Raw genomic sequence first — 14,196 nt, 5'->3', positions numbered from 1 at the left:
TTTTTGAGACAGAGTCTTGCTCTGTTGCCCAGTGTGGAGTGCAGTGATGCAATCCACTCACTGCAACCTCTGCCTCCCTGGTTCAAGTGATTCTCCTGCCTCAGTCTCCCAAGTAGCTGGGATTACAGGTGCACACCACCATGCCTGGCTAATTTTTGTATTTTTAGTAGAGACGGGGCTTTACCATGTTGGCCAGGCTGGTCTCAAACTCCCAACCTCAGGTAATCCACCCACCATGGCCTCCTAAGTGCTCAGATTACAGATGTGAGTCACTGCATCTGGCCACATCCTTCTATATTAACCTTCCACCAAGACACATAAGATAGGCACCCCTCCACCATCCTTCCTTCCTTTTTCCAGAGATAGGTTATTTGTACAGTGCATGTCATATGGAAGTGCTGTGATGAAGGTAGGAAGGGACCCCTTCCAAGACTCTACTTGACAGATCCCAGCTGAGTAATCCAGTTGAAATGTCGCCTTAGCTGAATTATAAGTATTCTCATTCAATGGGGTCCCCAAAACATTGAGGGTTGCCCAAATAGCATTAATTCCAGTAATGCAATGGTGTCAAAGACCAGGTGTTAAAGCTCTCCTAACTTAGGAATGCTCTTAGAAATGAGGTTTGCTCAAAACTCTAAAACCAAAAACAGAATAAATGGAAACCAAATAATATGTAAAGAAAACTATCATGAAGCAGAATAAAGCACTTTACCTTTTAACGTACTTGGTGTTTTATGTCTAAGCAGGCAACAGTTTAGCTAAATTCATAAAAGCAAGTGTTCTTTTATAAGATTAGGGAAAACATCTGATAAACACAGGAAAGAGCTATTGTTAGACTCATAAAAAATTGCAGATCTCCAAGCTTCAGGGAATAAGTAGGGTAAGGAGGAAACGTCTAAGTTTATAAGATTACACAACCACAGGCACAGCAAGAGTTTCGGGCCTGAGATTTGGCTGTGATAGAAACAGTCCAGGGATTGATAGTGTTTTGAACATTGTCCAGGGAGACTTGTGCTTCTGAAGAAATCATGAGAAGACATTAGAATAAGTCCTCGTCCTAGGATGCACCTAAGTTACAAAGTCTAATTACGTACAGCATTTTTCTTTGATCATTACAGTAACCCTGTTATGTAGGCCCAGCAGAAGTTATTTCTTCCTTTTACAGGTAAAGAAAATAAAGCTCAGATAAGTTTAAACAACTAGATCGGGATCTCATAGCTCATGAGTGGAAGCTATTGGAAGTTCAATTTGATTCACATTATCCGCCATGGTCACTGTCTTCTATCAAGCCAGATGTGTACAAGATATGTAAAATGTACATTAATGCCTCTCACTCATTTTGTTTGTTTTAGAAAACAGTTTTTTAAATAAAAATATATTTTGTTTACTTATAGTAGGGTTGTAATTGTTATTTTAAGTAATTAACTTATGTCTATAAATATTTTTAAGAGTCTCAATTTCAATTTATAATATGGCAAGTAGAGAGAGATGGAGCCACAAAAATAAAAGTTACTTGGAATTCTCCATAATTTTTAAGAATGTAAAAATGTTAGAGCCTCTGTACTAGAATCTAATGAGAAGGATTACAAGATGGCTTTTAAGAGACCAACAGAGTTGAACTGGCTCTTCAAAATAATAACTGTATGACTACAGGCAAATTGCCCAACATTTGTAAGCTTCAGTTCTCTTATCATTATAATTGGAATCATGATACCTATCTTTGGTGTACTGTAGGAATAATGGAGATTATACATGGCACACAGGATGCATGCACTAAATGGATATTGCTAATGGTTTTGTCATCATTATGAGTGTACTATCATTTATACAATCACTTCTTACTCATAATCCATGACCACACTTTTGATAAATCTCCTTTGGATGAATTCCTAGCATCAGAATTCCTGGCATGTAGATTTATTTTTTGACTTTTTAAAGCAGACTTTCTGAAAAACAGTAACCAAACTGATTCTCACATGGCCTCAGTTTGGAGCCTGTATGTTCATTTAAAACATTTGAACTCCACGTTCTATAATTGTCACCTAATGAGTAAGTGGCTCTTAGAAACAGGCTGGCTGGATGACACGTGCATTAATGGTCTACACGTCCTGCTCTCCTCCTGACCTATGTTCTAGAGACAAAGACCTCACACCCCTTCTGTCACATTTGGGAAGCCCTTTTGCCATAATATTCTTGATGCTGGACCCAGTTCCTATCAGTAGAAACAGGTGGCCTGGTCCTTCTCAGATTCAGTTCCTGGGGAGTGATCTTTTTCTCTCAGAATGTCTCCTCTGATGTTCATTGGAACCTTGCCTTTCTAACCATTGGGAGCCAGAGTAAGCCACCCTCCCCTCAATCAGTTTTACAGTTATGAACAAGGGTTGTTTTTCGGCCATGAACTAATTTGAAGGAACAAGAGTTTCTTTTGACCCCTACTTCCAGTCTGAGAGAAAAAAATTACTCTCTCCCATCAGGGAGGAGAGGGGAAGTCCTGCAAACTGTACTTGGGCAAATGGTTGTCTTCTTCTGTTCACGTGCCTATTTCATAACCGTTGTTCACATTTCTAATTTTTAAAAATTTTCTGGGTATATAGTTGGTGTATATACTTGTGGGGTACGTGAGATGTTTTGATGATACAGGCATGCAATGTATAATAATCACATCATGGAGAATGAGGTACCTATCCCCTCAACTATTTATGCTTTGTGTCACAAACAATCCAATTATACTCTCTTAGTTATTTTTAAATGTACAATGAAATTATTAACTATAGTCACCCTGTTGTGCTATCAAACAGTAGGTCTTATTTACTCTTTAACTATTCTTCTTTTGTACCCATTCACCATCCTTACCTTCCTCCCACCACCATCCCACTACTCTTCCCAGCCTCTGATAAGCATCCTCTACTCTCTATGTGCATGAGTTCAATTGTTTTGATTTTTAGATCCCACGAATAAGTGAGAACATGTGATATTTGTCTTTCTGTGCTTAGTTTACTTCACTTAAGATAATGATCTCCAATTTCATCCATCTTATCTCAAATGACATGATCTCATTCTTTTTATGGTTGTATAGTACTTCAGTGCGTATATTTATGACATTTCCTTTATCCATTCATCTGGTGATGGACACTTAGGCTACTTCCAAATGCTGGCTATTGTGAACAGAGCTGCAACAAACATGGAAGTGCAGATACTTCTTTGATATGCTGATTTCCTTTCTTTTGGGTACATATCCAGCAGAGGGATTGCTGGATCATATGGTAGCTCCATCTTTAGTGTTCTGAGGAACTTCCAAACTGTTTTCCATAGTGGTTGTACTACTTTACATTCCCACCAATAGTGTGCAAATACTCCCTTTTCTCTACATCCTTGCCAGCTTTTGTTATTACCTGTCTTTTGGATATGAGCCATTTTTACTGGGGTGAGATGCTATTTTATTGTAGTTTTGATCTGCATTTCTCTGATATTCAATGAGGTTGAGCAGGTTTGAATATGCCTATTTTACATTTGGATGTCTTCTTTTGAGAAATGTCTATTAAAAATTTTCCCCATTTTTTTGATCAAATAGTTAGATTCTTTTCCTATAGAATTGCTTGCTAAAATTTCTAAGCACCCAGAATTGGCACTGACACTGTCTTCTGATTGCACCATCGCATGGGTGAAACTGGAACGAGGTGCAGACAATGGCAATGTTACATTTTTGGAATCTTTCAGCAGCACCATAGCATGCGATAGGTCTGGGATTGTCCATAGAAAGAAATGGTGAAGACAGGGGTGGTAGTGGCTGAGAAACCAGGCAAAGCCCTACAGGAATAATAAGAAGAAGCAATAATGACAACAAGTAGTATTGAGTGCTTACTCTGTTCAGGCCCTGTTCTGTGCATTTCATGTATATTGACTCAGTCTTCACAGTGACCTTATGAGATAGGGACCATCTTGTCCCTTTCAGATGAAGAAACTGAAGCATACAGAGATAAAATAATATTATATTTTGCCTAAAATTTCACAACTAGTAGGTGGCAGCAGGATTTAAATTCAGACATTCAAAGGCCAATGCTCTTGATCATGAAGCTTCCCAGCCTTTCCTTTTAATTATGATTGAACACCATTTTTCAGACACTGGGCTAATAGGTTTAAGTTAACTCACTTAATCCTCGCAATAACCCAGTGAATAAGCTGCTGATAGTTTCATTTTGCATATCAGTTTCACAACACAGAGGGTTGAGTAACTTGTCCAAGGTCACACAGTTGCATACTGCAGAAAATGAACTTAACCTCAGTTGTATGTATGTAGAGCTCAAGTTCTTTGTTCTTAAACAGCTTTATTGCAGCATAAGTGACATACAATAAATTGCACATGAGAAATAGAGTTCAAGCTCTTGTCAGGTCTCTGCTCTATGAACCACTTCTCATTTGGTCCAAAGATGGTCTCTGGAAGGCATTTAGATCAGGTGACCACTTGAGATTTTTTGCAAACTGGATAGAAGCTAATGATGGGCTCAGTGATCACCCAGATCATTTTTGTGGCTGTTCCTCCTGTTCCCTCTCAAGGCCTAGTCCAGTCCATCCTCGAATGGCTGTCACATCAGTTCCTTCGTTCATTCAACAAATATTTCTTAAGTGCTTCCTGTGTGCCTGGCACTGTTCTGGGCACGGGAGGTACAACAGATAAAAGTCTTTGCTCCCCTGGGAGCTTATATTCGAGTAGGTTTAAACAACAACAACAAAAAACCCTAACAAAATACACACTACACAAAATAAATAAGAAAATCATGTAGTAGATTAGAAGGCAAAAAGTGCTATGCAGACGAAGTAGTAGGGAAGGCAAAGAGGAAGTGTTGGCAGTTGGAGGTTGGTTGCAATTTTAATTAAAGTGATGTTAAGGAAGACCTCAAGGAGAAGGTGACAGTTGAATGAAGAGATGAAAGAGGTGAGGGGGGAAATCATGTGAATATCTGGAGGGGAGAATGCTCCAGGAAGGCAGAGGCCCTAGCAAGTGTCTTCAGACGGAAGCATAAATGGACTGCACAAAGAACCAAAAGGGGGCAGCCTCATCCTAGCTCTTCTCCAAATGGACTGTCCCCTTGCTCACTGGAACAAATTCAAGCTCCTATGCCTGGTTCTCAAGGTTGCCAGAAGAAGGTGACTGCCAAGAAGAAAGTGCCTTCCAAGAAGAAGGTGGCTGCCTCTGTACTCTGGTCAAGCAGTTTCCCTGATGTCAGCAGGCTATCCTCATCAGTGCATCATCACTGCATCTTTTCCTCAAAGGCTTTTTATCTTCTAATATCCATCAGTGCAAAGTATAAACAACTTTCTTTGCACAGCTCAAGACTGACTTCTTCAAGAAGCCTTCCAAGCTTCACCTCACCACCCATCAGTGCTCTGCATATCAAGTTCACTCCATATTAAGTCCCTACCATCTTAACTTGTACTTGCCCATGTTATCTTGATAGTACTGTATTCTCTAGGTATTCCATGTAGGTATGTCTTCTCGCTCCAGCTATATTAGAAAAGGAACCAATCATTTGTATTGTCCCATAATGCTTAAGAATATTATATATTGAATTGGTGTTTGACAAGCATGGTATGGTCGGATGGATGAATGAATGCTTGGATGGACAAAAGTAAGGATGGAAATGGATGGATGAATGAATGGATAGACAGATAGATAGAGTCTCCAAAATTAGTCCATACATTGACCTCAAAGAATAAGGGTGTGTTCAGAAGGATGCAGGGTTTTGTGAGCCTAATTCTTTGCTGCTTGTATCAGCCGTTTCCAGCTGTATCACATTTCTAACCAACAGGACATGCCATCATGCCAAGAGGTTGTTTCCAAAGCAGAATAATGCCCATGACTAAAATCTGTTTTTCTGTGCCAACTTTCTCACTCTTTCAATTTGTAAACACATAAGTGTTTATTTGATCAAATAGCACAGGCATCTAAAGTATCTCAATAAATATCAACCCTTTATTTAGGGCATGTAATTTTTGGATATCTCCAACATGTTGCTCAACATGCACACCGGCACTAGCAAAAGTCCAGAGTGCTCTGGCCTTGAATAATGTGCTTTTCAAAAATAGAGACAGCTACACAGCAGTATCAGCTTTTCCAGGAGAAATCCTGGCCCAAATAAAATGCTGTTTCACCACAGAATTAGAGATTATAAGAAAGCTGAAAACTGGAAGCGGTGGTTTTTGCCCTTCTCTGGAACAAGGGCCCCTCTGAAAATTTGTTGCAAATCATGGAGTCTCTCCAGCAGAGTGCATACATACAGATAATATAACACCAGGAGAAGTTACCTGGAGCTTACTCAGGGACCCTCTTGCCAGAGCCCAGGAAGATGAGGTTGAGAAAGCTTGATGACAACACTGAGTGTGGGTAAAGAAGCAACCAGAACTCTCATACCTTGCTAATGGGAATGTAATGTAGTATATTCCTCTTCAGAAAACTGGAAGTATCTACTAAAGCTGCATATACACATTACTATGACCCACTTCTAGGTATATGTCCCAGAAAATGTTCTCCAAACATGAAAATGTTAAATATCCATATATGAAAATGTTAAATATCCACCAATAGCAATATGGTAAAAAAATGAATTATAGTTCCTTAATGGTACACTATACAGCTATCCATCAATAGCAATATGGACAAAAAAGAGAATTATAGTTCTTTAATGGTACATGATACAGCAAGGGGAATAAATCATCTACAAATACTCCTAATAGCATGAGTGAATTTCACTGCAAAAATTTACAAAAGCAGCTGGGCACAAAGACTACATACTATAGGATTTCATTTTTATAAAGTTTTAAAACAGGCAAAATTAATCTATGTTGATAAAAGTCAGGATACTGGTTATCCTTGGGAATGAGTAATGCCAGTAAGGGAACATGAGGAGACGTCTGTGGGCTGCAGCAAGATGAAAGCTGGCTTTATGAATATGTTCATTTTGAAAATTCATCAGCTGTTCATTTATGCTTTGTCCCCTTTTCCATATGTATGTTACACATCAACAAAAATGTACATACTCAGAAGAGACTAAACCTTTATTGAACTGTACACTTAAAATGATGAACTCTATCGTATGTGAATTAGATCTCAATGAAGCTGTAAGTAAATGAATGGTTGATATAACTCCTGAGTTCAGGGTGAGGAAGGTTAGCAGCCAGCGAAGGAGCCATGGTATGTTGTAATATATAGACATAGACAGTAGATTCATTAACTACTTGACTAGAAAGAGACTTCAGCTTTCAACTTGCTACAGCCCGCACTGCTCTATTGTTATGGAGAAAAGTTTCCTAACCAACCTGATGCACTGTAAATACATCCATATCTCTAAACAAGGTAACTTTCCTGGAAAGGGATGTTCAATGTCCACACTTGCTGTGGGTGATTGACTCCCTCTGAGAGGGAAATAAGAGGAAGTGGTTTAAAAAATCAAGTTCCTTTTTGGATTCCAGTGGCATTGGATTTGGAATGGTCACTGTAATAGGTGACATAGACATTGCTGATGTGCTGTGCCAGGCTGGTGGTTGCTAGGCTTCCCTGATGAAAGAGATCCACATTTCTCAGAATCCAGAATGGACTGATCCTATGTTTGATTCCTTCCAGCAAAAGACACTTTTTCTTTAGCAGATGAGCTTCAGCAGCTTCCAATGCCATCTCCAATGATCATCAACAAGAGCCTGAGATCTAGTGTAGCATTTCTTCCTCTCAGAAGTTATTTCTTCTCCTTCTTATTTCTCCTCCTCTTCTTCCTCCTTCTTCTCCTCCTTCTTCTTTTTCCTCTTCTTATTCCTCTTCCTCCTTCTTCTTCTCTTCTTCTTCTTCTCCTTCTTCTTCGTCTCCTCCTCCTCCTCCTCTGTCCCTCTCTCTCTCTCTCATATCTCTCTGTTTTAACTACTGACCAAAATGATTCTTTGGGGAGTCTGGAGAATTTCACTGACTCCTGCTACTCTTCTCTGTATCCCCCACCCCCCCAACCATCACTTTTACTGCTAGAAAATAATAATCCATTCATCTGTAAACCACAGATTGCCCGAAATCAGCTGCATGAAATTCCATTGTTTGACTTCTTTTTCTCCTATCTCATACATAATCAGCCATCAAAACTGCCAGTTCCACATTCAAAATATATCTAGAATCCAACCACTCCTCATCTCCTTGACTATTACCTCCCTGCTCCAAGCCACTATCAGCTCTACTCTTTATTACTGCATTAACTTCCTAAATTCTCTCTCTGCTTCCACCTTTGGCCCCCAGAATCTCCCAGAAGTCAGAGTGCATTCTGTAAGATATAATTCAGGACATGTCACTCCCTTGAGAAAATTCTCCTAATGACTTTTTGTCGTGCTTACAGAAACTCTAAAGTCCTTACCATGGGCAACAAGGCTTTTGTACTTATCTTTCCCCATCTACCACTCTCTCCCTTTGTTCATTGCCTCCCTGCTGTTCTTTAGACACACAAACTTTTATCCCTTCCTGAGGGCCTTTGCACTTCTCATTCCCTCTTTCAGGAACATTCATCTGCCAGATATTCACAAGGCACTATTCAAGTGTCACTTCCTCAGAGATGCTTTTCCTGTCAACCTTTTATTATTCTTCATAGCAACTGAGACTATGTGGTGCATTTATTCATATATAGTGCTTCTCCATGCTGGAATGTAATCCCCACAAAGGTAGAAATCTTGTCTTTTTCACTGGTATATTCCCAGTACCTAGGACAGTACTTATTCAATAAATCTTTGAAGAATAAATAAATATCTGATAGTTTTGATTTGCATTTCTCTAATGACCAATGATGATGAGCATTTTTTCATATGTTTGTTGGCCTCATATATGTCTTCTTTTGAAAAGTGTCTATTCATATCCTTTGCCCACTTTGAATGGGTTTGTTTGGTTTTTTCTTGTAAATTTATTTTAGTTCTTTGTAGATTCTGGATATTAGCCCTTTGTCAGATGGGTAGATTACAAAATTTTTTTCCCATTCTGTTGGTTGCTGGTTCACTCTAATAATTGTTTCTTTTGCTGTGCAGAAGCTCTTACGTTTAATTAGATCCCATTTGTCTATTTTGGCTTTTGTTGCTGTTGCTTTTGGTGTTTTAGTCATGAAGTCCTTGCCGGTGCCTCTGTCTTGAATGGTTTTGCCTAGGTTTTCTTATGGGTTTTTATGGTGTTAGTTCTTATGTTTAGATCTTTAATCCATCTGGAGTTAATTTTTATATAAGGTGTAAGGAAGAGGTCCAATATCAGCTTCCTGCCTATGGCTAGCCAGTTTTGCCAACACCATTTATTAAACAGGGAATCCTTTCCCCATTGCTGGTTTGGACAAAGAAAATGTGGTACATATACACCATGGAATACTATGCAGCCATAAAAAACAAGTTTGTGTCCTTTCCAGAGACATGGACAAATTTAGAAACCATCATTCTCAGCAAACTGAAACAAGAACAAAAAATCAAACACTGCATGTTTTCACTCATAGCTGGGTGATGAACAATGAGAACACTTGGGCACAGGGAAGGGAACAACACTCACTGGGCTAGGTGGGGGGTAGAGGGAAGGGGAGGGGAGGGACAGCGGGGGGTGGGGAGGATGGGGAGGGATAACATCGGGAGAAATGCCTGATGCAGGTGATGGGGAGTGGAGGGGGATGGAGACAGCAAACCACCATGGCATGTATGTACCTATGCAACAATCCTACAGGATGCAGGATGTGCACATGTACCCCAGAGTCCAAAGTATAATAAAAATAAATAAATTTTTTTAAAAAGAAAAAAAAAATCTGATAGTGTGTTCATTTGAAAACATGTTTAGAGGCCAGAAGAGATTCATAGCAAATAGTAACAATGCTCATATAAACAAAGTAATACAATAGCCATCATTTTGTGTCTGATTTATTTCACTTAGCATATCTTCAACGTTCATCCATGTTGTAGCATGTATCAGAATTTCATTCCTTTTTAGAGCTGAATAATATTCCCATATATGCATATACTATATTTTGTTTATTCGTTCATCTGTTGATACACAGTTGGGTTGTTTCCACTTTTTGGTTATTATGAATAATGCTGCTTTGAACATTTGTGTAGTAACTCATTTTACAGATGAGGAGATTGAGTCTTAGGATAAATATCTTTGCCAGGATTACACAGCTGATGAGCAGAATTCAAATTCAGGTGTGCTTAACATCCAGCTAGTTTCCTAGCACCTTCTTCTTCTCATGCAGCAGGAGATCCAAGTTCTGGATGAATCCTAGCACAGAGGCAATAGCAGGCACCAACATCGCCCAGCTCATCACCATTCTGCTCTGTGTACTTAAATGTAATTGTGACTTTAAGAGTGTTAGGCAGAGAGACAAAGCAAAGGATAAACATCAAGTAAGAACTAACACTGTATTTGGATAACTGATGAAGACAATCAAAACTACTGATAGGCTTGGACAGGCCCAGGAAAAATCTTCTGGACATCATAATTTTAAGTGCTACTAACAGTTAAACAAAATGGAGTAAGCACAAGTTGTAAAACAGACACTAAGCAATGCTCTGAAGAAACAGAAATTAAATAAGACATAGTTCCAGGCTCAAGGAACTCCAAAGCTCTGGAGAGGCAGGTCCATGGAAACAGAGAATTATGGCATCATAATTATAACATGACACATGGCCAGCTTCATGGTTTTGCCTGGCTATGTGGCTGTGTACTAAACAGTCCTTTGATGACAACCCTAGTCTTTGGATAAAGGAAGTTGTTTCATGGAGAGGGCAGTCAGGAGGATTCATGAGTCTATTTATCTCACCGGACACCCCTATGCTTCTCTGTCCAGAGCCACTGTGTCATCTGCAAAACCTCCAATAAATAAAGTTTTACCTGGAACTACTAAAGAGAAGAGAGGAGTCCCAAGCGGTTAATGTAGCAGATGCTGTGATGAGCGTGCACAGATTGCCCTTCAGAAATTAGGAATTTATTACTTCAGTTACTCAGTGCTGTTGGCAGGCAGTCCTTGATTTTCAGTCACCTTTAGAGATTATCCCAGCTGCAGAAAATCCACTTTGCTTAAGATCATGTCACCTTCTCTGGGAACCTCACTTCCAGTGACTGATCTACATGAGAGTAGAAAGGCCTTGCCCTCAGGACAGCTCCGAAGGGCCATCTCCTCTTCAGAATCCCTTGCCAGGTCAGCAGAGGCTTCCACTACAACTACGTCAGTTTAACTTCTTCCTCTGGCCACCCCTGCCTTCTTGCCTTCCAACAATCAATGGCTGTTGATCCCCAGAGCACCCACTAAGAAACCACCAACATGCTATTCTCCATCTCCAAGTCTGTATCCTAGGGAACCCAACTGCAACAGTCATCCTTTGGAATGGGCACAGCAGCCTGTAGCAATGTCTAAAAAATCTCAATCCCAGGGCTCTGGGGTGACCCAGACCTCATGAGAAACTTCTGACACCAGGCCTAATGGGACCTCATTTGAGAATTGAGGTGTTTTCTTTTGAGGCGGAGATTGGTGGCAAGGTTGCAAATGTCTCCATGATTCCTATCAGAACCTTGCTAAAGGAAATGAGAAATGCAGCAATGGCTGCTACAAACATACTCAAATAGGTGAACAGAATAAACTGAGAGAAGAAAGCCTGTAATCAAATCTAAGTAAGGCCCACAAGACAAAGCTATTTTTACATCATAGATCATAATTTTAAAATACCATTAATGTCGCTATAAAGGTTTGTGCCAGCAACAAAAGTGAATTTCCTGTTTTAAAAATGTCTCCAAAGTAAACAACAATTTTTACTATACATTTTGAGTTGTTTAGGAAAGGACCTTGGAGTTAAAATCCACTTGATCTCCAAATTCCAATAAATCTTAAACAAGTCTAAATATTGAAATCTTGTCTTCCATGCATTTTAACATGTTCTACCAGCTGCATTAGCTTAAGTACAATTCTTAGAGAAAAGATCACTCCACTTTTAGTCTTACTACAAGACTTCCATAAACTCCCACCAATAATTTACATAGAAGGTAGTTTCCTAGTTCTAATGTTCTAATTAATAAATCTAATGTGGCTTTTTATCGACAAAAATATCAAAAAACAGTTTGTTTAAATAGCTGTTATTAAAGAGTTGTAAAATTTCAAGTTTATATAGATATGTTCTGGTTTGGAAAATTTCACTACAGACATAAAGTGATTTTTATGGTGATTTCATTGTAGAGCAGCAAATAAATAAAACCAAATACAATAGCATCTGCAAAAAAGGGACACTCAGCTTCACCATAATTGTTGCGAACCCTTGTTTTATAATATTCAAACACCAGAACCCATTTGAAAAAGGTCCGTTTTTGCCTACACATACATGATATTAGATATTAGAGGTGAGAACACAGCTTGTGATGTTCAACATCCCAATAGGTAACCATGAACTCAGGCATGCAACAAACTGGGCCTCTGAATGCAATGCAAATGTAAATATAATAGAACCAATGTCATGATATTATTATGGGCGATCAGTGATATAACGCATACACCTCTCAACATAGTGACTTGCACATAGGAAATACATAGATATTGACTAATATCATCCTTACTATCACTACGCTTTTCTTTCTACAAAAAGTATTGCCAACTTTCATTTAGAGGATGGAAGCATTGGCTCAAAAAATGATTCTAATTCTATGACCTTAGGTAAGTTACATCTCTGACACTTTCATCATATGTAAAATGTAGATACTAATACCTACGTCCAGGGCTGCGGCAAGGATTAAATGAGATAATATATGCAAAGTTCTTAGAAGGATGTTAGTAGTTATTGTTATTATGATTTTAATAAATACCACAAAGCCCTTTCTACACACACCTTGAGCCTCCCATGAGGCAACTGCCTCCCTCTGGGAAAATTGTACCGTGTGAGCTAGCAGATGACTATGTAGCAGAAAGCTCAGAGCTTCCCGCCATTACAGCATCACTGAGCATGCTGGGATTTACCAGCACAAAAATCCATCCCCAAATGCTTGCCCCAGCACCTCCTTGTCATGGAAGGTACTCGTTTAACTGCATTTTCCAGCAAGCCCTCTCTGAATCTCCAGGACTGGACCCTGAACTCCAGCCTCAGAGAGCAGGTCAGCTAATCCAAAACAACTGCACCACTTTCCTATCCCAGCTGTAGCCTCGCTGGGGTCACAGGTGCCGGATGACAGGTGCGCCCCTTGCCTTTCAAAGATATTATCCGAATGCTTTTGATGTCTCTGAAATGCATAGAGTAATGAGAAGATGGAAAAGTTCTTGGTAACCTGGGTACATGACTTAGTACAATATACAAGGAGGGATGGGGTGAGAGAGGGAGGGAGAAACTGACTTCTAAAATAAATTATATTTCTCAAAACAAGTTCTTCCTTAAATGTCAATTATTATCTTTGGGTTATTAGATCATCCTTTTGAAATCTGAGGGCGTGTGATTATCTAAGTTGAGGAAAATGGTGTCTAAAAAGCAAATTGTCAAAAAATTCCTTCCTAAAGAGTTTCTCTATCACATAAGATCTTAAACATGATAAACTTACCTGATATTTATAAAGTCATTTCATATATTATCATATTTAATTTTCAAGGGAACACTTGGAGGTTAGAAACTAATAATCCCACTTTACAAGCTAGGAATTGAAGCTTCTAAGAAGCATTAAATTACATGCCCAAGGTCCATGGTAAAGTTATTAAAGCTCCAGGAGTGTAACAGAAGTCTGTGACTCCAGAATTAGCATGACTTTCTCTACAAAGAGAGCCTTATGATACAGAAATTCATATCCTTTAATTTATCCAAGCACAACATGTTTTCCCTTCTCCATTGAATAACTCATCCAGTACCAAAGTCAGCCTCTGATTAATGCTGGTGCAGGTACCAACTTTTCACTCCATAAATTGTTTGAGAGAAAGGTTCACTTTCTATAGTGATACAAGCCAAAATGGTGATTCACTTAGATGAGTCAGAATATTTCTCCAAAGAAAGTCAATGCTTTGAAATAAGAACTCCATTTTGGCCGGGCGCGGTGGCTCAAGCCTGTAATCCCAGCACTTTGGGAGGCCGAGGCGGGTGGATCACGAGGTCAAGAGATCGAGACCATCCTGGTCAACATGATGAAACCCCGTCTCTACTAAAAATACAGAAAAAAATTAGCTGGGCATGGTGGCGCGTGCCTGTAATCCCAGC

General features: G+C 39.3%; 1 protein-coding gene and 1 long non-coding RNA gene across 4 annotated transcripts in view; both read right to left on the bottom strand.

The window, feature by feature from the left end:
- Window positions 1-3,498, bottom strand: part of LOC119467440 — a 4,401-nt gene extending 903 nt beyond the window's left edge. Inside the window, exons 1-2 of the long non-coding RNA XR_005195975.1 lie at window positions 3,355-3,498; window positions 1,078-1,082 (exon numbers count right to left, since the gene is read on the bottom strand). This is a non-coding gene — a long non-coding RNA (uncharacterized LOC119467440). The remainder of the gene's footprint in view (window positions 1-1,077; window positions 1,083-3,354) is intronic.
- The window catches only part of MAOB (monoamine oxidase B), a 113,052-nt gene that overhangs the window by 39,638 nt on the left and 59,218 nt on the right, over window positions 1-14,196 (bottom strand). The gene's annotated exons all lie outside the window — the stretch shown is intronic.

This window comes from Cebus imitator, unplaced genomic scaffold (genome assembly GCF_001604975.1).
Source record: "Cebus imitator isolate Cc_AM_T3 unplaced genomic scaffold, Cebus_imitator-1.0 Scaffold289, whole genome shotgun sequence".
Lineage (NCBI taxonomy): Eukaryota > Metazoa > Chordata > Mammalia > Primates > Cebidae > Cebus > Cebus imitator.
This window is presented reverse-complemented; position numbering and strand designations above follow the sequence as displayed.